The sequence below is a fragment of the Festucalex cinctus genome, chromosome 20 (genome assembly GCF_051991245.1).
Source record: "Festucalex cinctus isolate MCC-2025b chromosome 20, RoL_Fcin_1.0, whole genome shotgun sequence".
NCBI lineage: Eukaryota > Metazoa > Chordata > Actinopteri > Syngnathiformes > Syngnathidae > Festucalex > Festucalex cinctus.
The window spans coordinates 12746106-12770209 of record NC_135430.1 but is presented as its reverse complement, the minus strand read 5'-3'; the positions used below and the strand labels follow the sequence as shown (position 1 = coordinate 12770209).

The 24104-nt window shown below is 38.3% G+C and overlaps 7 long non-coding RNA genes across 9 annotated transcripts; 6 read left to right on the top strand and 1 right to left on the bottom strand.

The window, feature by feature from the left end:
* Positions 1-2058: 2058 nt before the first annotated feature.
* Positions 2059-2803, top strand: LOC144009729 (uncharacterized). The gene is made up of 3 exons (XR_013281023.1): positions 2059-2198; positions 2318-2405; positions 2490-2803. It is a non-coding gene; the product is annotated as an uncharacterized LOC144009729 (long non-coding RNA).
* A 1659-nt stretch (positions 2804-4462) lies between these two features.
* On the bottom strand, positions 4463-6043 carry LOC144009791 (uncharacterized). The gene is made up of 3 exons (XR_013281046.1): positions 5903-6043; positions 4675-4809; positions 4463-4594 (listed from the first exon to the last, which is right to left on the bottom strand). It is a non-coding gene; the product is annotated as an uncharacterized LOC144009791 (long non-coding RNA).
* Positions 4569-5423, top strand: LOC144009790 (uncharacterized). The gene is made up of 3 exons (XR_013281045.1): positions 4569-4798; positions 4918-5005; positions 5090-5423. It is a non-coding gene; the product is annotated as an uncharacterized LOC144009790 (long non-coding RNA).
* A 72-nt stretch (positions 6044-6115) lies between the features above and the next one.
* Positions 6116-8570, top strand: LOC144009623 (uncharacterized). Its single transcript, XR_013280985.1, has 4 exons — positions 6116-6236; positions 7533-7608; positions 7727-7812; positions 7903-8570. It is a non-coding gene; the product is annotated as an uncharacterized LOC144009623 (long non-coding RNA).
* Positions 8571-8800: 230 nt separating this feature from the next.
* LOC144009565 (uncharacterized) lies at positions 8801-10832 on the top strand. 3 transcript variants are annotated; one of them, XR_013280966.1, is made up of 5 exons: positions 8801-9048; positions 9177-9245; positions 10026-10116; positions 10277-10361; positions 10437-10832. It is a non-coding gene; the product is annotated as an uncharacterized LOC144009565 (long non-coding RNA). The 3 variants fall into 3 exon arrangements; XR_013280967.1 differs by having other exon boundaries at positions 8801-9879; XR_013280965.1 differs by having other exon boundaries at positions 8802-9245.
* Positions 10833-16369: 5537 nt separating this feature from the next.
* LOC144009845 (uncharacterized) lies at positions 16370-18599 on the top strand. The gene is made up of 4 exons (XR_013281052.1): positions 16370-16413; positions 16519-16558; positions 17981-18068; positions 18136-18599. It is a non-coding gene; the product is annotated as an uncharacterized LOC144009845 (long non-coding RNA).
* A 2916-nt stretch (positions 18600-21515) lies between these two features.
* LOC144009742 (uncharacterized) lies at positions 21516-23045 on the top strand. The gene is made up of 3 exons (XR_013281028.1): positions 21516-21615; positions 22313-22400; positions 22480-23045. It is a non-coding gene; the product is annotated as an uncharacterized LOC144009742 (long non-coding RNA).
* Positions 23046-24104: the final 1059 nt, after the last annotated feature.

The window sequence follows — 24104 nt, the reverse complement described above, 5'->3', positions numbered from 1 at the left end:
GGTTGCGCTTACGGCCATTTTTGGGACACGTGACATCGACGTCAAAATCAGGAGAGTTTCTTGTTGGTACCCTTAGCCTATTAAGTGTCGGGGTGAGGAGGTTGGTGAGTCTGGGTTCTTGAACCTCGAGGGAGGGTTGTCATGAGGGAGAAGACGGCCAGCATTGAGTGCCAACTTTTCTAGGGAGGTATGTTACAAGCGGTCCGTTTCCTGGTGGATCCAAGCATTGCTGTCAGCATTTCAGCCAGCCAGTGGCAGTTTACACTCACAGGCGTAAACACCACTTCCTCAGGTTGGCTATTTCTGGAGGATTTTCTTTCTTTATTTATTTATTTGTTTTTAATTGCAAAGATGGTGGCCACTTGTCACCTTGCTACATTTGCATAATGATATAGTCACTTACGTAAATCAATTACAGACTGCAAGAACAACTTCAACTGGCAAAATTTCTGTCTGAGACATTTTCAGTGACAATTGACTAATTAGGCCTCACCTCAATGAGGGTTGGACCAACAAGTACTTCATGACTGCACTGAGGTAATTTTTCATGTAAAACAAAACAGGGTGGAAAAAAACGACAGATTCAGAGAAGCAAGATGTTCCCGAACCAAATTAAGATAATTCACCTGGCAGGCGGCTCACGGCAAAGGTTCAACTTCATTTGTTTCATTTCGACCAGGATGAATATCTGCTATGTGTTGATTACTACTCAAATTATCCAGAAAAGTCAGTCAACATGTCACTTGGAGTCCTGGGTTCCCACAATCTAATGGACAAAGCGAAAGAGCGATCCAGTCGGCGAAAAAACTCCTCAAAAAAGCCAGAGAAAGTCAAGATGACCCATATGTCGCAAACACTGACTATCGAAATGCAATGGAGTGAAATTGTCACCTGCGCAGCTAGACGACTGAAAACCAAACTTTCAACAAGTATGACTCTATTAAAGCCGGAACTCGAGCAGCTGAAGAAAAGACATCAAAAGCAAAAAGTCAAGTCAAGTTTGTTTAGCACTTGTTTTGTTGCTACAGTGAAATTGCTTAGTTCCAGTATTGTTAAGTAATTGCAGGCCAGTTGTATATGTGCACAGTATTTAGAAGTGATGCATGTATTTTTTTCTTTGGAAGCTTCCCTGAAAGGAAAAAAATGGGGGAGATGTCATGTGTAGTACCGAGAGTCTTCAATAGGAGCGCTATCATTTATGCTATTACTTGCTTAGGACCAGAAATGTATGTTAGAGCAACAAACTGAGCTAAAACACAAGCCTGCAATTTTCAATTATTTTTTTAAAGCATTTATTATCAACAAATGAAGCTTCCAGGGTTACAGAAGAATTGAAACATACAGCTGAAACACATCATAGAACAATGGGGTCAAACGAAAAGGTCATCATGTCATTATAAAGCAATACAGCCTTTTTAGATTTACAGAATTGTAATGAATCCTTAAAAGAAAGAAGTTCCTTCAAAAAATAATAAAGGTTGGCTTAGTCTCTCCAAATTTGCATTTATGAATGAAAAACTTGCCATAACTTGCCATAATAATCAAGTTATTCAACGTAAATTGTTTTATCTTATTATCCATTATGTGTGTGTTTATTAGCAAAGTGTGCATCTTAAAATCAAGGTGCATTATGGGTAGCAGCGTGGTGCATTGTGGGTAGGCGAAACTACCAAACGGTCATTGAAAATGAATTGGATCCAATTGATTTAGCTCTGATAGTAACATTTCAACCGCTGGAAAGTTGCTGTTTTTTATTAACATGCACAGCATGTGGTTTATTGACATCGGGGAAGTTGACCACTCTAATCTCCACCATTCAAATTGTTAGGGTAGTTGGTAACCGGACCCCCCCCCCCCCCCCCCCCCCCCACACACACACACACACACACACATGCTCAAACTTAATGCACACATTGCTTATTGTCAACTTATCGCCGAACTTGGGGAATTTTGGGGAGTGGTTTGGGTGTGGTTTGTGAAAGATCAATTACTTGTCTTCACAACATATAGAAGTGGCATTTGAATAATTAAGGCCTTGCCTGAATGAGGTTTGGATGTAAGTTCGGGTGACATACTTTTATGATGATCATGAGTCACGACAGGTAAGGATGCATTATAAAGTCTTGGTGGAGGACCAACACCGACGCAGACTCCATTCGAGCTCCATTCAGGGTCTTGACGGCAGACAACTGAGCCTGGTGAGTACTTTCTATATTATAATAATAATAGTTATAATAATAATTATACCAAAAGACAAAATTGAGAAATGAGCTGAATTTCACTTGAGAACATTTTTGTTTTCTCACCATTTTTACAGGAAATATCATATTTGCTTATTGACATCAGAGAACGGAGAGGCATCATGATGATGATCCAAACTTTGTTTTTTGTACTCCTACTTCTTGGTAAGTAACCTAAAGCAAATATTTCCATCTGGAGCTTGTTGTCATCATGTATCAGTATCTGATCAAACTCCTCCACTGATTAAGGAACCCTTCCTGGGGAAAGTCAACAACTCAGCATCAATGGCACTGGTAGTCAACTCCTCCAGGTCACTAATAATACCACCTCAGTGCCACCAGACAACTCAACCTCAACCTCCCAATCCACCACCCCAATGCCCACATTCAACTAATTGGCCTCCCTGGGTTCCCATTTGCCCAGCTTGCCGTCGACCACCCAGTGTTGTCGAATAGCTGCAAGAAGCACACAAATTGATTCCAAATGCATCTTGTTGAAGGCAAACCTTTCGAAATGATTAAGTGCAAATATATTGTACGATTGAACTGTACTTAAATGTACTGTATTGGCTTAAAATGAATAAAATTTGCAACTACTGCAACTTGCTACAGTTTGATTCTACTTGTCTGTTGTGTTTTAATAAGTTGCTTTCATATATTTGTCTCTTCAATGTTTGGTGCCAAGAGGCTGAAGATGCAATGTACAATGACAATAAAGTCTGTCTTCTTTGTAAATGGAATGAATTCAAACAAGAAGTGACTTGACTGAGGATCTATGAAGGTAGGCAGGAATATAAAAATAAACTATAGGACATAAAAATGATCGGATGCGTGCATGAATAATAATGAACAGGCCTCGAAACAAACAAAACTCAAGACTGAAAAGGTAGTAACACTTGCAATTAGCCTAACACAATCCCCTATCAAGTCCATTTTTGCTCTTCTACATTGAATGTAATCAACCAAAAAGCAACCTGACTGATGCCTAATCTATCAAAACACATGCAAACAATCACCTGAAAAAGAATTGGTGATGCAATTAGCCTAATCTGACAACTCACTTCAAGCTCCTACAATAAGACTATACTATCATTTCAATTCCACTTTCACACTCTCATGGAGGACTTAACCGCTTATCCCTCACAAGGGTCATGGGGGTGCTGGAGCCTATCCCAGCTGGCTTTGGGCAGGGTACACCCTGGACTGGTTGCCAGCCAATCGCAGGGCACATTCTTTCTTTTATTTTATTTTTAATTGCAAAGATGGTGGCCACTTGTCACCTTTCTACATTTGCATAATGATAGTCACTTAAGTGATCAATTACAGACTGCAAGAACAACTTCAATTGGCACAATTTTTGTCTGTGTCTGTGACATTTTCAGTGGCAATTAGGCCACACCTCAATGATGGTTGGACCAACAAGTACTTCTTTACTGCACTCAGGTAATTTTCATGAAAAAACAAAACGGTGGTAAGAATGACAACAACAGATTCAGAGAAGCAAGATGTTCCCAAACCAAATTAAGATAATTCACGTGGGAGGCGGCTCACGGGAAAGTGGCCAGGCGCCACTTGAATTGAAGTTCATTCTACTTATGTTTTGAGTGTGACCGGTTTCGATCTACGGGACAAAAGGCAAGATGACACCTGGCGATGTGTTGAGTGAGAAATTCAAATGGTGAGAAACTCTCTATGCCATTTTGTTTCTGTGGCAAAGAGAAGCCAACAAATTCACTTCACCCAAAGCGAATGTAGCCTCTGCAGTCAAAATGGCTGTTGTACATTTTAAATTGAATTTATTCAAATTAAACAACAGCATCTGCAAAGACTCTGTATCAAGACTCTGATGCAAGTGGCCGAAATGAGTTTCCTCCGCAGGGTGTCCGGGCTCTGAGATAGGGTGAGAAGCTCGGTCATGAAATATCAGACAGATTGTGTGCAAAGGTTGAACTTGATTTGTTTCATTTCGACCAGGACGAATATCTGCTATATGTTGATTAGATGACCACTCAAATTATGCAGAAATAGCAAAGACTTCCGAAGACAAGTAAACAGGTGACTGAAAACCAAACTACCAACAAGTATGACTCTGTTCAAGCCAGAGCTACACAATTCTCGAGTGGCTGAAGAAAAGACAGCAAAACCAAAAACACTTCAATGACAGAGGAGCAAACGATCTTCCTGGATAGGAAGAGGAGAAATCGTCTGGGTCAGTTGGCGGTACGTGGCAACCAGCAGTTGTTCGACGTGACCATAAGCTACAACGTCTTCAGAAGAAACAGGAGACATTTTTGCTTGGTGGAGGTCCACAGCTGAGGGGTTTGGGTGTGGTTTGTGAAAGGCCAATTACTTGTCTGCAAAACATATAGAAATGGCATTTGAATAATTAAGGCCTTGCCTGAATGAGGTTTGGATGTAAGTTCGGGTGACATACTTTTATGATAATCATGAGTCACGACAGGTAAGGATGCATTATAAAAGTCTTGGTGGAGGACCAACACCGACGCAGACTCCATTCGAGCTCCATTCAGGGTCTTGACGGCAGACAACTGAGCCTGGTGAGTACTTTCTATATTATGATAATAATAGGAATAATAATAATTATACCAAAAGACAAAATTAAGAAATGAGCTGAATTTCACTTGAGAACATTTTTGTTTTCTCATCATTTTTACAGGAAATATCATATTTGCTTAGTGACATCAAAGAACGGAAAGGCATCATGATGATGATCCAAACTTTGTTTTTTGTACTCCTACTTCTTGGTAAGTAACCTAAAGCAAATATTTCCATCCGGAGCTTGTTGTCATCATGTATCAGTATCTGATCAAACTCCTCCACTGATTAAGGAACCCTTCCTGGGGAAAGTCACCAACTCAGTGTCGATGCAGGCACTGGTAGACAACTCCTCCAGGTCACTAATAATACCACCTCAGTGCCACCAGACAACTCAACCTCAACCTCCCAATCCACCACCTCGTGGTCCACATTCAACTAATTGGCCTCCCTGGGTTCCCATTTGCCCAGCTTGCCGTCGACCACCCAGTGTTGTCGAAAAGCTTCAAGAAGCACACAAATTGATTCCAAATGCATCTTGTTGAAGGCAAATATTTCCAAATTATTAAGTGCAAATATATTGTACTTGAACGTTGAAAACGTTTGAACTGTACTTAAATGTACTGTATTGCCTTAAAATGAATAAAATTTGAAACCACTGCAACTTGCTACAGTTTGATTCTACTTCTCTGTTATGTTAATAACTTGCTTTCATTATATATTTTTTTTCTATTTGTTTCTTCAATGTTTTGTGTCAAGAGGCTTAAAGTGCAATGTACAATAAAGTCTTATTCGTAAATGGAATGAATTCAAACCAGAAGCGACTTGACTGAGGAACAATAAAGTCGGCAGGAATATAAAAATAAACAAACTATAAGACATGAGAAGGATAGGAACACCTGCTATGAAGTCAACATCCATGTTGTCCCCAAGTTTTCACTGTTTTTTCTTCATGAAATATAGTCAACAAAGAAGTGAGTGCATGAATAACAATAAACAGACTGGCAAACAAACAAAGGAGAACTCCTTGTTGGTACACTTTAAGTGTTGGGGTGTCAATTTAGAGTGCCACACGCCAGTGTCACCTTTCTGTAAACGCCACTCACCTCATTAGGCTGGTTATTTCTGCAGGATTTTTATTTTATTTTTTTTGGAAAATTTCACTAAGATGGTGGCCACTTGTCACGTTGTTTCCATCTGTATGATGTTAGTCAATGAACTGATCAATTACAGACTGGATGTACAACTTCAATTCCACACCCAGAAAGTAAAAACCCTGCCACAGTTTAGCTTTAGCTACAAGTAGCTTGTACACACCTGGCAGATAAACGAGGTCATTACGAGAAGCACCTGTGGCTAAAGTCAAACTCTGGCAGAGTTTTTACTTTCTTGACCTGGTTTTCAAATCTTTCCAGGCAAGAGAGCTCCAGAAAGACCCAGGTGAGGATGACAGAAGAAATAAGCCCAGATGGAAAGGGATGACGCGCTGGGGCCAAGTCCAAAGAAAAAGACCGTTTTGTGATTTTGTGTATATAGTGAGTTTCAAAGTATGGCACTATTGAAGGCACAAGGGCTCCCTCAAGAGTTATGTGCTAGAAGTACTAAATTAAATGTTCATTAAATGTTTGTATTGTTGCAAGCTAGTGTATTTTTAAAATATATATTTTTTTAAATAAACAAGCTACAGACAACCTGCAATACAATTAGCCTATTTTTAGAATGACCCAGTACAGTCTACTTTTATGAGGTTGTTTGTTAACATCCTCCCATCCCCGCTCACTACATGCAAGCGCACGCATGCACACGCTAGCATGGATGAATAAAAATAAACACACCTGCAGAGAACAATTACATAAGAAGGAAAGGTCAGGCCTAATAATACTCCATTAGCATAATTTGAGAGCTCACGCAATTTACTTGAAAGTCCACTTTCACGCCATCAGTGCGTTGTTCCCATGCTGACTGTTTTTTTTGTTTTTGTTTGTTTGTTCTCCAGTGCTGCAAAACATAATAGACACAAGCTAGAATACGGGACAAGAATGAAGGGTTCTCACTTCTCAGTATGAGACCCGGCGCAAATTACATACTAGGTCATGATCAGTCTCAGTCTCACACAACTATTCCAATTAAATTGATCATGTGGATATTTATTTATTTATTTATTTATTTATTTATTTATAGTTGTGTAGAATTTACACAATGTTATGTTGAATTCACTCCATATTATTATGTTGAATTTACTAAAATTAATTGTGTTGAATTTACCTGATATTATTCAATACAAATTGTGCATTATTTTGAATTTACTTAACACCATTATGTAGAATTTATTGGACACTATTTTTCTCAATTTACTAAAATGGTAGCACTTTTCCACCCAAAGCAAAATCAAGGAATATTAAGTTTTGCTTTACTTAGTGATGGCCAAAATTGGCTAGACATTTATATGCATGTACGTGTTTTTGCATGTAAATTGCCACAGCTTGTTGGAACTATGTTTGGTCCAGTTTTATTGAAACTGACCAAAGTTTTTGTGGATTGATTTTATAATGTATTACAATGGAGCAAAGAGAGGAGCTTGACGGCCCACGGGGCGTTTGGGGAAGACGTTTGGGCGTGATTTAAGAAAGGTCAATTACTTGTCTTCAAAGAAGTGGCAGTTGAATAATTAAGGCCTCGCCTCAACAAGGCTTGGACGTACGTTTGGGTGACATTCTTTTACGATGATCACGACAGGCTGGGATGCGTTATAAAGTGTTGGTGCAGGACCAAGCTCCACTCAGGTTCTTGACAGGAGACTTGACTCAGCGTGGTGAGTACTTTCTATAAAATAATGATAGTAATAATAATTATTATGACAAAAGATAAAATTGAGAAATGAGCTGAATTCCACTTTAGAATGTTTTTCTGTTTTCTCATCATTTTTACAGGAAATAGCACATTTGCTGAGTGACAACAGAACGGAGAGGCATCATAATGAGGATCAAAACTTTTGTTTTTGTACTCCTACTTCTTGGTAAGTAATCTGAAGCAAATGCCGTATTTCGATCTGGAGCTTGTTGTCGTCATGTATCGGTCGGTATCTGATCAATCTCCACTGATTAAGGAACCCTTCCTGGGGGAAGTCAACAACTCAGTGTTGATGGTACTGGAAGACGACTCCTTCAGGTCACTGAAGATGATGATGAAGAAACCCGACCCCCCCCATTGATATTAGAAACCCCATCCCCCCCATTGCCATCAGAAACCCCATCCCCCCCACTGCCATCAGGAGCCGCATCCCTCGCATTCCCCCAAGGATTTCCATTCCCCCCAGGCTATCCACACTTCCCAGTAGAACCGATTATATGCCCCGCATGCTTTCTTCCACGTCCACGTAGTGTTGTAGGAAAGCTGAAAGAAGCACACGAATTGATTATTGATGCACTGGAGCATCTTGTTGAAGGAAAACGTTAGTGCTAATACATTGTACTTGTAATTGTACTTAAATGTACTATACGTTAAAAAAATTTGAAACCACTGCAATTTGCTACAGTTTGAACATTTAATTGTGTGTTTCATTGTTGTGTGTTACACTGTGCAGCATTCTACTTTTCTGCTGTTTTGTTTTAATAACTTTCTTTTATATATTGTCTATTTGTCTCTTCAATGTTTTGTGTCAAGGAGCTGAAGAGTACTGAACAAAATTTTGCGATGCAATTCACAATGACAATAAAGTCTTTCTTCTTCGTGTCATGTGCTGAAGGTTGGATCCCAAAGCGCAGACGCAAATAAGGTTTTAACTATTTATTCTCATCGAGAGGCATAGAACAGACTTGACTAGACGAGAAAAAAAAGAGAGTTGCACAGAGGGATACAAAGCAATAATCCGGCAAACACTTCCGGCAACGCTACTACCGACAGTTAATCGATCTGATTGGTTGTCACTAAGTAAAGGATTAAAGAGTGACATCATAAAGGTCCAGACATCACATAACATCACATCGTTTTTCCAGTTGAAACCAGATAATGGTTACATCAGAAAAACAGACACTTGTTACATCTGTACAAAACCGACACTTGACCTTACAGTCATGTACCCAAACTTAACAGGTCATGAACTCAAATTTAACCCTGGCGTGACCCCAGACATGACACTTCGTAAATTGAATGAATTCAAACAAGGAGCGACTTGACTGAGGAACAATGAAGTACAACCGCCTTTAGCAACAAGAGTCTTCAATTTTGAGTCGTGTGAAATGAATGAGGCCAGGTGTGTTCCTTGTGCTCAAATACCGCTGGTATTTGGTTTTCATTGGAGAATGTGAGCACAGTTGTTTTGCATATTCTACTTTTAAATGGACTGTCTGGGTGGGGCCCCGCGCCTCCTATGATTGACAGGTCTAAGATCAGGCGCCATGATCAAAGATCCAGGCCGAGCAGAAGAGGGGAAGAAACAGATGCAAGCAGGTTAGAATGGGTGGAGTTTGCTCCAGTCCTGTAAAGCATAGACAGCTAGGTTACGGGACCAGAATGAAGGGTTCTGGGCCCAAGTGGGAAAGAAAATGGAGGGCTTTAGAGCTTTTGAAGTGCTTGTTCCATTTTTTATTTATTTTTTTTTAAAGACGTACTTGACTCATTGAGCCATTTTCAGCAGTAAAAAGCTAATATTTTGTCCAGAATAGATTTTGATAACTTTTTTTTTTATTTTTCATGTACAATTAATAATTTTAAAAACACATTTTTTGCACTTGTTGCTGACTGAAGATGACATCACCTTGTGCTGAGGATATATCACCTTTTGTTTGGGCAGCAAACTGAGCCATGATTGGTCGTTACCTGTTTCCTCAGCATAGGTGATGTCATCTTCAGTCGATAGCAAGTGGAAAAAAATGTTTTTAAAGGAATGTAAGTATTAGTTGAAAAAAATGACAACATTGTAAAAATCTATTCTGGACAAAATAACTTTTTACTGCTGAAAATGGCTCAATGAGTCAAGTATCCCTTTAAGAAAAGTCCACAACGATGGTGGCCACTTCTCACCTTTCGAGATAGTGTGATGAGTGAGTCTGCTAATTGATCAATTAAAGAGAAATTTGAATTGGTAAGATTCCCATCTTGATTACGTGCTAATTAGCAAACAAGTTGTTGTCGTCAAAATGCAAAGTCATAGCTGAATAATTAGGGCCTCAACTCAATGAGGGTTGGATGTATGTTTCGAGTCACATTCTTTTATAATGATAACGACAGGCCGGGACGCACTATAAAAAGTTGGTGGAGGACCAGCACCGACGCATTCGAGCCCCACTCAGGCTATTGACAGCGGACTTGACTGAACGTGGTGAGTACTTTTTCTATATAATAATAATAATAATAATGTTGTTCAAATATCCTCATCAATACTCCTACAGTGGCATTTTTAATCACTTCAGAAATTCCAGTTGGGAAGTAAGCTGCATTTCACTTTAGAATATTTTCTGTTTTCTCATTATTTTTTTCAGCAAATACAACATTTGCTTCGTGACATCAGAGAACAGAGAGGCATAATGATGATCCAAACTTTTGTTTTTGTACTCCTACTTCTTGGTAAGTAATCTGAAGCAAATATTTCCATTTTGGAGCTTGTTGTCATCATCTGATCAAACTCCTCCATTGATTAAGGAACCCTTCCTGGGGGAAGTCAACAACTCGATGGCACTATTAGACGACTCCTCCAGTTCACTGAGCATGAGACCCCAGATACCCCAGATGTCCCACCGCCATCGCCCCCAGGAGTTCCAATCATCCCACCACCCCCACCTTCCGTGGGATTTCCAATCCACCCAGGCTACCCATACTTCCCATATGATCGTTATTATTGCCCCCCTTGCCCCCATCCACAGACTCTTGTCGAAAAGCTGATAGAAGCACAGGAATTGATTAGAAAGGCACTGGAGCATATTGGTTGAAAGCAAACCTTGCAAATATTTTGTACTTGAAAGTTGATAACAATTGAACTGTACTTAAATGTACTGTACTGGCTTTAAAAAAATAAAATAAAATCTGAAACCAGTGTAACTTGCTACATTTACCGTAATAAACTGTACATCATCCTACTTCTCTGTTGTGTTGCTTTTATATATCGTCGATTTGTCACGTCACGTGTTACACTGTGCAGCATTCTACTTTTCTGTTCTTTTGTTTAATAGCTTGCTTTTATATATTGTCTATTTGTCTCTTCAATGTTTTGTGTCAAGGAGCTGAAGATTACTGCACAAAAGTTTGCGATGCATAATGACAATGAAGTCTTTCTTCTTGCAAAATGGAATGAAATCAAACAAGATGCGACTTCACTTTGCAACGAGCGCCTGCAATTAACTTCATTTTAGAACCACCCAGTAGATTATGACGTCAACATCCACGTTGTTTTCCCACATGGGATGTAGTCAACCAAGATGTGCGCGCATGAATAAAAAGAAACAGACCGGCAAACAAACAAAACCTAACTGAAAGAGTAGTAACACTTGCAGAGAACTCACACAATCGCCTACAAAGTGCACAAAGTGCAGTGCTTTTACATGATTATTTTCCTACATTTTACCACAAGATACTGGGCCAATTCACAAGTACCAGTGCATTAATCTATTTCGAATATAGACAGCAAAATGACGCATCAATGCCAACATGCCATGGCAGTTTTTGTTGTTGTTGTTGTTGTACTAGTCCAGCCCTGCAATACAATTAGAACTGTTAAATAGTAATACCGGATTTATTTTGTGTTCATGTGTGCGACCTGTAACAGATAAACAGTCTCTTAAAATTTGGAAAGTCCAAATGTGGCAGGAATTGGACAGGGACGAGATCTTCTTGTTGGTACCCTAAGTGTCGGGGAGGCTGTGTGAGTCCTTGAACCTTGCGGGAGGGTTGTCAGGAGGGAGAGGAATGCCAGCACTGAGTGCCAACTTGTGTATAAAATTCACTTAACGCAAAACGAGTGTAGCTATTTTTCAAAAAGGGTTTCATTTGAAAGCTGACGAAGTGTAGGCAAGGCATGGCAAGTTTATTTGTATAGCACATTTTTACAAGGCAACTCAATGTGATTTACACAAGGAAAGGCATCAACACACACATTAATTAACAACATTGTAGAGTGTGGAACATGTCAGAAACTTTACGCCATCTTGATATTATTATATATTCTATATGTTATAATAATCTGGGCTCTGAATGCATCTATTTTTCATCTAGTCCATTTTGCCTTGTTCCAGGTTTGTGGTGCATGGTAGTATTTATTTTTTATGTGTATGCTGCTTCTTGTGTACCTCATTACGTAGTAGGTTGTGAATTGTTTTCATATATGAAACATAAACATAGCTAAATGTAACATTCGTGTACTGGTGTCACTTCTAGTTGAAGCGTTTTTTGTTTTTTTGGCACAAATTTAATATATTTAACACATTCACTGCCAGCCCAGCAAAAATGCATTATTTGACGTTTTTTTCCGTCAATGGCAGTCAATGACTTAAGATGAGATGTAATCAAAATTGATGGATTTTTAAACATTTGCCTTAAAAAAAAATAAAAATAAATAAAAAAAAAAAAAAAGGAAAAAAGGATGCTGCAATATAATCACAAAATATATTGGCACATTGTGTTTAACACATTCACTGCCAGCCCAGCAAAAATGCATTATTTGACGTCTTTTTCCGTCAATGGCAGTCAATGAGTTAATGATCTAAATTCACATGATTACACCAAACCACCAATACTTGTTTCTGATGTTAGGTACATGTATTTATAACATCTGGGAATGATTTTCTGTTGCCAAATTTAATGTAAGACGTTTTACAACCAAAAACTGCAGCACAAGATTTTCGTTTTTTGTTATTTACCTATATATGCATTTCAGGCTTGTGACAAAATTGGGGCAGGAAAACATTGGGTGAACTTTTAACCCAAAGTTCATAAGGGTATTATCTATCAAAAAATGCATTGAACAAGTAGTGCCCAGACAGTTTCTAAGCACTTTTTTGGGGTTCACCCCAAGGCCTATATGGAGGTGGCAGCAAGTTTTCACTCATGCAAAACTGTGGAAAACACTGCTCTCTGCAGGCCATAAAGCGCAATTGCGGTCTTTTAAAGAGGATTTCAGCATCGCCGTCGTGCGCTTGCGCAGTTGCCAGAAACTAAAGAGAGCGCGTCACTTTTCACTTGAGGACAGGTTTGTTAATCGATAGCAGAGTGCAAAACTCAATTTATGGGTACATCGTTATGGATTAGGCGACTTCCCATTTCTGATGGGGAAAAAAAAGATATATAATATGATTATTATGTTTTAAATTCTCTTATGTCCACAATGTTAAACACGTTGTCTAATTAATACTGTTCTGACAGTTTAATGCTCAATCTAATTTATTATCATAATTCATAAAAAGTATCTCAAGTCAAGTGATCGTGAATAGCTTGAAATGGTACAAATGTAAAGTGTATGTGATGGGAAGAGGGGGAAAAAACAGCCTGCACTATCGATCGATCACTATTCGATTGAGATGCAATTATTTCCAAAGACCTTTAGATGGTGCTGTTTATTAGTTTAAATTTGAGCTAGTCCTATCGTACGTAATGAACATACAATAATAATAATAACAATAATAATAATATTAACAATAATAATAATAATAATAATAATAATAATAATAATAATAATAATAATAATAATAATAATAATAATAATAAGAATAAGAATAAGAATAAGAATAAGAATAAGAATAAGAATAATAATTGTTGCCCTGCGATTGGCTGGCAACCAGTCAGGGGTGTCCCCTGCCTACTGCCCAAAGCCAGCTGAAATAATAATTAATTTGAGAACTCACACAATGGCCTGCCTAGGAAGTCCATTTTCGCTTTTCTTCATTGAATATAATCACCTAAAAAGCAACCTGACTGATGCTCAATCTATCAAAACACACATGCAAACAATCACCTGAAAGAGAAAAGGTGATGACACCTGCAATTAGCCTACGGTAATCTGACAACTCACATCAAGCTCCTACAATAAGTGTCATGACCGTGTTTTGCCAGGGTTATGTTCGGGTCATGACCGTACGGTCAAGTGTCTGTTTTGAACTGATGTAACCATCACCTGGTTTCAACTGGTAAAATGCTATGTGATGTCAGAAGCTATGTGATGTCAGGAATCTTTAATCTCTTTATCTGGTCAACAGCCAATCAGATAATTCCATGTCAGTCCTGTTACCCACATGTCTAGCCACAACCAATCAGATCGATTCGCTGTCTATATAAGACTTCTGAGAAGTGTGTGTTTTTGTCGGATTATTCCTCTGCCCCTTTTCCTCGAAACCTTCTCGTTGTTTCTGGTCAAGTCAAGTTAGTTCCACACCTCTTGATGTTATACGAATAAAGTGTTAAACTCTTATTTGTGTCTGTGCATTTGGGATCAAACCTCAGAACATAACAATAAGAATATAAAGTCCGCTTTAACGTATTTTCCCTGGGTGTTGTCTTTTTTTCTTTCCCGCTCATGGAGGACTTCATTCCAGATGGATTATGCAACAGAATCTTTGAGTGCTATGTTGCAACTCCGAGCACACCAAACACAATACATTGGCTGGGAATGGCCATCTCTCAAATTGGGCAGACGCCTGGTGGGCCGACCTCTTTTGGGGCTGATGCATTACTTTTTAAATTATTATTTTCCTACATTTTACCACAAGAGACTGGTCCACAATTTAGAAGCACCAGTCCATTAATCCATTTCAAATATAGAGAGCAAAATGACACATCAATAAACATCAGTGAACTACATGTGAGGCAAGAGTCGGGCTGGGCTGGGCTGGGCTGGGCTGGGCCTAAGTCAAAATGCCAGGGCTGTTGGTTTTGGCTCTCTCAAGTGTTATGTGCTAGAATCACTGAATTAAATGTTCATATTGTGGCAAGTTGCAGTGGTTTTTTTTATATAAACTTTAAAATATTAAACAAAGTACAGGAAATAGAAAAGATAACACCTCCAATTAGCCTAATTTTAGAACCCCCCCAATAGATTATAAAGTCCACTTTCATTTTGTTTTTAAACCCCCCACTGTCTTTTCTTTATTGAATGCAACCTGATTGATGATCAAATGTAGAGTGTATGAATAAAAATAAACACACCTGCCAACAAACAATTACATAAAACAGGAAAGGTAATAACATTTGCAATTAGCCTAACTTTAGCGCTCACATAATAACTTTAAAGTACACTTTCAAGCTTTCCTTTGTAATTTTGCCACCAGTGCTTTTTTTTCCATGCTAACTGAAAATGTTTTTGTTTTTTTTTGTTTTCTCCAGTCCTGCAAAGCATAGACAGCTAGCATACGGGACCAGAATGAAGGGTTCTGGACCCTCGAGGGTTAGCTCAGATCTCCATTTTACAAGTTTATCTGCCTCCTCATTGCCATTTTCTCCCTGATGATCAGATATCTGAGAAAATGGAGGGATTTCAGAGCTATTTGAAGTGCTCATTCCATGTTGAAAATTCTGCAAAGATGCTGCCCACTTGTCACCTTGCTACATTTAGTGTTAGACACTTAATTGATCAATTACAGACTGAAAAATAACTTGAAATGGCAAAATTTACATCATTGGCATTGTCAAAAAATGGACCCGCCCCCCTCACTTCACCCTTAACGGGTCCAACATCCTTCTTTACACATACAATATAAATGAAAGTACCAGAGCATATCATTGAGTGTTTCTGGAGCAATACAAGCGCAATCTCTTCCAGATAGAGACAAAATGGTCGACAGTATGCAGTGGAAGTATATATTCATAATATGAAAAACGCAGAAGTGCTCACCAAATTAGGTGATGAATGACTGATGATATATCCTGGTAATATTCCAAATTAAATAATCGTAAGTATAACTTTGATTGATTTTATAACAGTTTTGTGAATGATCTTGCATCTTGAGCATATGTGAACTTGACGACAGTTTTAGCTTATTTGTTTGCTATTTAGCTTTAGCCTATTTTTTTTCTTCTATTTTCTTAAGCAGAGCTCAGTATTATTGTCATTATCATCATCGCTCACCTTTTGTGTGTGGGGGGTGCGTGTGCGTGTACGCGTGTGTGTTATTGATCTTTAAATCACCTGAAACCTGTTATAAATCCGAGACCCTTCACGAAGTTGTCAGGAGACCAGAGGAAGGACCAGAGGAAGGAAAGATGTTCAAAGTGAGTTTTTGAGTTTTAGTAAATGCTGCTGTCCTCATGTTTAATATACACAATGCGAACATTACTTCACCATTTTGCTTGTTAGAGGTCCACAGCTTGTTGGGACTACATTTAGTCTAGTTGAAGCTGACCTAATTCTACAACAGATTTCAATGCATTTCAATGCAGAGGAGCTTTGGCATTTGGTGGAGTGGTTTGGGCGTGGTTTGCGAAAGGTCAATCAATTACTTGTCTTCAAAACATTAAGTGGCATTTGAATAATTAAGGCCCCGCCTCACCGAGGTTTGGACGTATGTTCGGGTCACATTCTTTTATGATAATTACAACAGGCTGGGACACAGTATAAGATATTGGAGGAGGACCAACACCGGCGCAGATGCCATTCAAACTCCATTCAACTTCTTGACAGCAGACTTGACTGAGCTTGGTGAGTACTTTCTATATAATAATAATAATAATAATAATAATAATAATAATAATAATAATAATAACAATAATAATAATAATAATTAGGGATGGGGTTTTTTTTCAGACTGATACCGATACTCAACTCTTGAATAGGAGAGAGTGGGGTAAGTAGTGCCAATTTTTACTTCATGTCTTTTATGCAAGGGGATTACAGGAATACCGCCAACTAAAATCATAGTTTAGGATGTTGTGCATCAATGGGAGCAATCACTTTGGAGCTTCAATAAACTGTTTGAGAAACATAGCTTTTGAAAGAAAAAAAAAAAAAGTCGTTGTGGCACAACTTGCACTCAGTAAGTTATGCGAATAGAATTCAGTGGTAAATTCTGCCATTTATAACTGTAAAGTTCGATGGGAACTTTCACCAGTTCGTTTATCTTGAATGCCCGCTATACTAATAATAACAACCAGGAGACTGCATATTCTCAGTTGAACTACAGTATTTAGTGGATGCCAGAAAGCTCGAGTACACAGCTGTGGAGCCTTATCAGCAAAATGGTCGCTAATCATACTACCTTGGCTGTCCACCCACACGGGGGCCGGACTAGCCTAGCCAATGTATAAATGTGTGACCTGATGGTCTTAACTGGTTTTTGCTGAATAAATGCATGCTAGAGTGCAGATAGATAGGAAGACGCCAAGCCAGGACAGGTCACAGCCGCACAACGGCCTAGCTCAAGTCACCTATCTAATCATTAAGAGGCATAATCTAACATAACTAAAGCAAAAAAGTTTTTGATTTTTTTAAATTTTTAAGTCAGCATCATGCTAACCATATAGACTCAACTCAACTCAACTTTATTTATAAAGCGCTTTAAGAACAGGCATTGCTGTATACAAAGTGCTGTACATAAACGTAAACATCAGTTTTGCAGTAAACAAGAACAAAGCAAACATTTTGTGCAAATAGTTTTGTTTTTGTTTTTTTGTTTTTTTATATCTTATTAAAGCACAAAAACATGTGTCAATTGCAGCCTAAATAATAATAATAATAATAATAATAATAATAATAATAATGCATGGTGGAATGGTGACTGGTTCGCACGTTCGCCTTCCAATGCTGAGGGCTTAAGATCGAGTCCGGGCTTCGGCATTCCTGGGTGGAGTTTGCATGTTCTCCCCGTGCTTGCGTGGGTTTTTTCCGGGTTCTTTGGTTTCCTCCCACATTCCAAAAGACATGCATGCTAGTTTAATTGAAGTGTCTAGATTGTCACGAGGTGTGATTGTGAGTGTTGGTGGTTGAGTTGTTTGTCTCTCTGTGCCCTGCGAATGGCTGGCAACCAGTTCAGGGAGTTCGGAAAACGGATGGATGGATGGAAATAATAATAATAATAATAATAATAATAATAATAATAATAATAATGTTCGAACATCCTCATCAACACTCAACGTGGCAATTTTCATCACTTCAGAAAGTCCAAATAGCTTTTGACAAAACTCAACTCAACTTTATTTATAAAGCTCTTTAAAGAAGATGAATGACTTTTACTTTACACTCTTTTTCTGTTTTCTCATCATTTTGACAGGAAATATCACATTTGCTTAGTGACATCAGAGAACGGAGAAGCATCATAATGATGACCCAAACTTTTGTTTGTGTACTTCTACTTCTTGGTGAGTAATCTAAAGCAAATATTACAATCTGGAGCTGCATGTATCTGAACAAACTCCACTGATTCAGGAACCCTTCCTGAGGGAAGTCAACAACTCAGTGTCGGTGGTAGACGACTCCTCCAGCAGACCCCTGATGATCTCCAAACACAACCCACCCAAAGTACAACCACCCAATTTCCCATCGCCAATCCAACCCAAACACAAAGTACGACCACCCAATTTCCCATCGTCAATCCAACCCAAACACAAAGTACGACCACCCAATTTCCCATCGGCAATCCAACCATCCCAGTGCTGGAACCAATAATTCCACCGCACATTTTGCCCTACCCATACTACCCATACTACCCGCACTTTTGCCCTCCTTGCCCACCTCCACGCAGGCTGAGTATTGCAGAAAAACTGCGGGAAGCACAGGAATTGATTCAAAAAGCACTGGAGCATCTTGTTTGAAAGCAAAGATTTCTAAATAATTTTGTGCAAATATATTGTACTTAAAAGTTGAAAGCAATTACGGTGAACTGTACTTAAACATACTTTAAAAAATAAAATAAAATTTGAAACCACTGCAACTTGCTACAGTTTGATTCTACTTCTCTGTCGTGTTGTTTTAATAACTTGCTTTTATATATTGTCTATTTGTCTCTTCAATGTTTTGTGTCAAGGGGCTGAAGAGTATTTAACAAAATGAAGTCAACATTCGTGCTGTTACCACGTTTTGTTTTTTTTCCCTCACTGTGTTTACTTCATGGAATGTCCAACCAAATTAAGACAATTCCCTGGGAGGTGGCTCGCAAGAATGTAGCCAGATTTCTTGAATGGAAGTTCATCCCGCTCATGTTTCGAGTTTCATGTGACCGGTTTGGGACTGCGGGATGAAAGGCAAGCTAACAGCTGGCGATGTGTAAAGTGTGAAAAAGGTGAAAAACTCTAATTTTATTTTTTGTTACAAATTGACTTCATCCAAAACGAATCTAGCCTGCAGTCAAAATGGCTGTTGAGAGATTCAATGTAATTAAATCCAAATTTTTGCCAATCGAATTTTTCAAATTAGGTGTCATTTGAAAGATTACGAAGTGTAGGGTGTGGAAAAACGTCAAAAACCTTAAGCCATATTGATTTCATGGGACGGCAGCTGCCAGCAAGCAGCAATAAGTTTTAGAAAATGAGGCAAGAGGCGTCTTTACCCATGCAAAACTGTGGAAAACACTGCTCTCTACAGGCGAGAAAGTGAAATTACAGTCTTTTTTAAAGTGGATTTCAGCATTGTCGCCTCCGTTCCTGCGCATGCGCAGTTCTCCGAATGGTTATGGATTCCTTTCCAATTTTTATGAAAAAAAAAAGATAACTGAGTAGGCTATTATGTTTCTGTTTGTCTCGTTACGTCAACAATGTTAAACCCGTAATCAAATTGAGACCGTTCTGGCAGTGTAATGCTCAAATTGAGGATATTTATCTTATCATGATTCATAATTGGTTATTGGTCAAACTTTTTAGAACGCCCACATTTCATTTCCTTGTAATGAAAGTAAAGCAGTTCAAGTCCAGTGATAGTGAATAGCTTGAAATGGTACAAATGTAAAGTGTGTGTATTTAAAAAGAAAAACAAAAGAAAAGAACAATGAAAGACCATTAGGTGGTGCTATTTTTTTTATTTATTTGTTTGGGCTTGAGCTTTCGTGGTAATGGGATAAATAAACACGTTCAAGCACATGATCCCCAGTGCATGTTTTGGGAATGTTCATTCCCACCTCCATATAAGCTGTAACTGGGGACCAGTTACGTTTTTGTTTTTTTTTTAATCAGTGTAACAGTATCAATAGCCGCATTGATGATATTAGCAAAATAGAAACCAATACCGATGCCAATTTTGGGTCTTTAGACTGTGATCTCTGTTGTCACATCTTAACATCACGCAGCCATATTACGTTGCCATTTTAACTCATTCACTGCCTTTGACAAGTATACTTGTCAATTGTATTTTTTAGAGCGGTGCTAAATGGGGGCGAATCTGAGCATGCTCCACTGTAAATATCAAACTTGGAAACAACTTTACTGATGCCCAACCACCGGTAGATGACATCATTGCCACATTTTATAGGAAATAAACACAGTTTCAGAGTCCATGGGAGAAATGGCTGTATTTTGGCAAACCTACATTTTTCTGCTGTCAATTATAAAAGAACGGGACGGGACAAAAAGTAGGGAGTCTATTCTGTTATTTGGTAGATTCGGTTTATATATAATTATTGAATGTAATATCACGTGAGTATTGGAAATGTACAAATTTTCTATAATGACTGGCAGTGAATGAGTTGGACAACTTCTGTTATTTTTCCGCTGAAAATGTTATCAGTTAAGATAACTTGGTGCAACCGGAGCGTCCGAGCTTTAATTGAAGAAACAGACAGCACCCACTTACCGCTTGCCCACCTCACACACACCCACTTGCAAAGATGCTCAGCGTAAGCAATGTAATTGGCACAGTCTTGACATGTCAAACAAGTCATTGAGTCAAGGAAGTAAGTAGCATTTACTGTAATAACTACAGGAAATCACTGAAATGTTGCGCTTACCGTAAATTACAAGCATCTGGTTAAAATAGGCATATGGGTCAAGAACTCGCACTTTGGTTCTCTCAATACTCAAAAAAATAAATAAATTGTCTTTATGGGTCATTCCATTGTTTTATAACGTGAAATGTTTGTAATTCATGTAATCTAAAATGACTAAAAACAGTGGCGGCGTACCACAGTGGTGCCTCAGTGACCCTGATGACGTTTGCTCCTGATACTGCATCATCATAAAATGAATGAGTAGTCAAAATCTAAAGTGTTTTGCTGGCCTTGTAAACCCAATATCTAGTTTTTCAACAATTTTTTTTGACGTTTTGAAAGATGAATCACATTATTTTTTGTCATATACAGTTACATTATATCAAACAAATTATTATACAACTTCTTTCCATAAAATAATGACATTGAAATTTGAAACATCTGTAATACGTTTGCTTACTAATATATTTCCACAAAGGTAATTTAATTAAGCGTGAACATTTTTCTAATTTCACATTAAAAACAACTTGAAAATATCTTGTTAAAATTAAAACTGGATTTTAATTCTTGAAAAAGCTGAATTTTATGAGAAAGTAATTTTCTGTTACGTCACGGTATTTTATTGTGGTGCACCAGTTACAATTACAGCTACAAATAAAAATAAAAATTAGTGTGGCCATTTGTCACTACATTTATGATCTAAGTCACATAATTGATCAATTACAGACTGAAAGAACAATTTGAACTGGCAAAATTTCCCTCTTGTTCATACACAAAGCACCGGAAAACAATTACCTTTAAAACAAAAAGAAGGGGATTTTTTCAACGAAGGCCTCGCCTCAACAAGGGTTGGACATAAGTTGCGATCACATTCTTTTATGATGATCACGACAGGCTGGGAAGTGATATAAAATGTTGGTGGAGGACCAACACCAACACAGAATCCTTTCGAGCTCCACTCGGTGTTTTGACAGCAGAATTGATTGAGCGTGGTGAGTACTTCTTCTATATAATAATAATAATAATAATAATAATAATAATAATAATTAGGGATGTAACGATATCCAAACATCACCATACGATATTATCACAATATGAAGATCACGATACGATAATTATCACAATATTGAGGGGGGGGGGGAATATTTAAAAAAAGGTCACAATATTGTAAAAAAAAAAAAAAAGAAGAGCTCATACTAAAAAAAAAAAGCACAATATTGTACTTTTGTACATAACAGGAATGCATATAAACCACCTACAATCCCTAATAACAATATTGAGGCACTTCCTTGCTAATACAAGCACACATTGATCGCTTCACAAGCAAATTACGTTCCCCTTCATTTGACAATTAGCATAGATTTTAAACATAGAAGGCCAAAACATCCCTAATGAAAATTAAATTGCACTAATAAACTAGCCACTAGAAGGTGCTAGAACTGCACAAATGGAAATCAACCTGACATTTTTAGCAGATGTGTTCCTTTTAACTATTGTGAACATGACGGCGACGATATTGTGGCAGCTCTAATATCACAATATCACGATTATCGTTACGTCCCTAATAATAATAAAGATTCGAACATTCTTAACACTCCTACAGTGCTTCCAACAATGTCATCACTTCAGAAATTCCAAGTAGCTTTTGACATAAGACGAATGTTTTTCTGTCTTCTCATCATTTTTCAGCAAATACCACCTTTGCTTTGTTACATCAGAGAACGGAAAGGCATCACAATGATGATCAAAACGTTTGTTTTTGTACTCCTACTTCTTGGTAAGTAATCCGAAGCAAATACTTTGGTGTGGAGCTTGATGTCATCGTTTATCTCATCAAACTTCCTCCACTGATGAAGGAACCCTTGCTGGGGGAAGTCAACAACTCAGCGTCGGTGGTAGACGACTCCTCCAGGCCACTGCTGACGACGGCGGTGCCCCACCAACTATATCAACCCCATCGCCAACAGAAAACTCAACACGCCCATTGCCAACAGAAAACTCAACCAGCCCATTGCCAACAGAAAACTCAACCAGCCCATTGCCCATATTCACTCCACTCGCCAATACCACATCGTTTTTCCCAACTCACTACATATGCCCCCCTTGCTTCCGTCCACGCACTGTTGCAGAAAAGCTGCACGAAGCACACATATTGATCAGTGAAGCACTGGGGATTCTTGTTTGAAAGCAATCATCTCGAATTGATTAAGCGCAAATAAATTGTACATAAAAGTTGACAACAATTAAACTGTACTTAAATGTACTGTACTGGCTTTAAAAAATATATATATAATTTGCAACCACTGCAACTTGCTACAGTTTGAACATTTAATTTTCTCATTTATTTTTTTAAAGAGTGAAATAAAAAATAATGAAAAAAAATAAAAATTAGTGCTACACTATGGCACTGTACAGCATTCTACTTCTGCTTGCTTTTATATGTTGTCTATTTGTCTCTTCAATATTTTGTGTCAAGGGGCTGAAGAGTACCTAACAAAAATTTTGCGATGTAATGTACAATGACAATAAAGTCTTTCCTCTTTGTAAATGGAATGAAATCAAGAAGCGACTTGACTGAGGAACAAGGAGGTAGACATGAATAAAATAATAAACAAACAATGCATCACGTGATGCGTCATGTGGTCAAACAAGAAGTGTGGGCATGACAAATAAACAGACTGACAAACAAACAAAGCAATTACCTAAGACTGAAAGAGTAGTAACACTTGCAATTGACCTTTTTTAAGAACTATACAAGAATACAATCGCTCCACTTTCCATTTTTGTCCACTCTCGCTCTTCATTGAATTCAATCAACCAAAAAGCAACCTGACTGTTGCGCAATCCATCAAACCACACATGCAAACAATCGCCTGAAACAGAAAGGGTGATAACACATACAATTAGCCTAATCTGGGGTCCATTTCACAAAGCAGGTTTAGTGAGAAACCCGAGTCAATAATGTGGGAAACTCTGCGTTTTCCATTTCAGAAAGGGAGGTAACTCTATGAAATGGTAAATTGAAATAGGTAATCGCAGTAGACCAGGGGTGGCAAACTGCAGTCCTGCAGGTTTTATAGATTTCCCTACTCAAAGTGCAGCTGATTCCAATTAACAGGCTCGTTACCAGGCTTCTGCAGAGCTTGCTGATGAGCTGATCATGAATCAGCTGTGTTGAAGAAGTGAAATAACCAAAACCTGAAGGACTGCGGCCCTCGAGGACCGGATCTCGCCACCCCTGCAGTAGACAATGAGGAAACCAGAGTGTTTAGCTATGCAAAACTGGAACACACTGCTCTCTACAGGCGAGAAAGCGCAATTGAGGTCTTTCCGTTGCTGCGCATGTGAGTATATATAATTTATCTGATCATAAAACCTTTTAGATCAGGGGTGTCAAACTCATGTTAGCTCAGGGGCCGCATGGAGGAAAATATATTATCAAGTGGGCCGCATCGGGAAAATAACGGTATATAGCTTAAAA